This window comes from Triticum aestivum, chromosome 2B, assembly GCF_018294505.1.
Source record: "Triticum aestivum cultivar Chinese Spring chromosome 2B, IWGSC CS RefSeq v2.1, whole genome shotgun sequence".
NCBI classification, from domain to species: Eukaryota; Viridiplantae; Streptophyta; class Magnoliopsida; order Poales; family Poaceae; genus Triticum; species Triticum aestivum.
This window is the reverse complement of record NC_057798.1, coordinates 756,798,883-756,800,098: the sequence shown is the minus strand read 5'-3', so window position 1 is coordinate 756,800,098 and position 1,216 is coordinate 756,798,883.

The window sequence follows — 1,216 nt, the reverse complement described above, 5'->3', positions numbered from 1 at the left end:
AAAATGAAGGATTTGGGTAAACCAAAATACCGCTCTTTATTGGAAATTGAGCACCTTCATTCATACATTATGGTATCTATGTTGTCTATATCCGTAATATATTGGAGAAATTCATTGTGGACAAATCTTATCCATCCATAACTCTTATGGTAGTTCATTCTCTAGACGTAGAGAAAGATCTATTTAGACCAAGAGATGATGGAAATGAGATATTGGGACTCGACGTTCCATATGCCATTGGATCGACCAAACACAATTGGTTGGTACTCAAGAATATCTTTCGATATCTCCAAGGCATGAAGCATCTTGTCCTGGTTTTTCAGTTTTGGAGAAATCTGAACACCAATATCATTGGATACACCGATCAGATCCCCACTATGTCAGATCGTAGACAAATTTAGTGTTCCTACTAGGTGTGGTAGCCCTCTCATGAAGAGTCTTTGAAACAGACCTCATGGCTACATCCACCAACCATTATCTCAACGATAATGTTTCTTGTGTTGCCAGAATACAAACAGGGTACATAATAAGCAATATCACTATATTGCATATCTTGCAAGTCAAATCATGCAACTGATTTGTTCACCAAGTCTCTACCAACTTTTATATTCCAGTAACGTGTAAATGGAATTGGTATATGACGACTTCAGAATATGCAAGAATCAAGGGGAGTATCTTCCTAAATTGTTCCTGTTCAATGCATCATATTATACTCTTTTTCCCTTCATGAGTTTACTTTACAGGTTCTCATAAAGGTTTTTAATGAGGTAATATCAACATGAGATCATATGTCATACTTTCTGTTTTCCCCACCGGGGTTTTTAGGAAAGTATATATGACATATTTATTATCCTCTAAACTCTATGGGTTCTCGGATTGAGTTAAAAGAGACAATAACCATTATATGTTGCATCATTTTCTCCTTATTTTTCCACTGGGATTGAAGGAGTTTTAGCAACATATGGAACACATATCTCCTCATATTTTTCCCACAGGGTTTTTGGAGGAGCTTCTCAAGATGATGATACTTATACTAACAAGCATGGATTAGGGGGAGTTTTAGGATTTAATTAACCCTATTAATCCATACTTTTCCTAAAGGAGGCGGTTGCCTCGTGTCCCTTCGGAGACACCCCTTCGGGGGTTATATATGTGTAACCCATCATCAATGAGAACAAGGGATTTACTTTACTTCTGTGTCTCCCGTCTTTCTCGT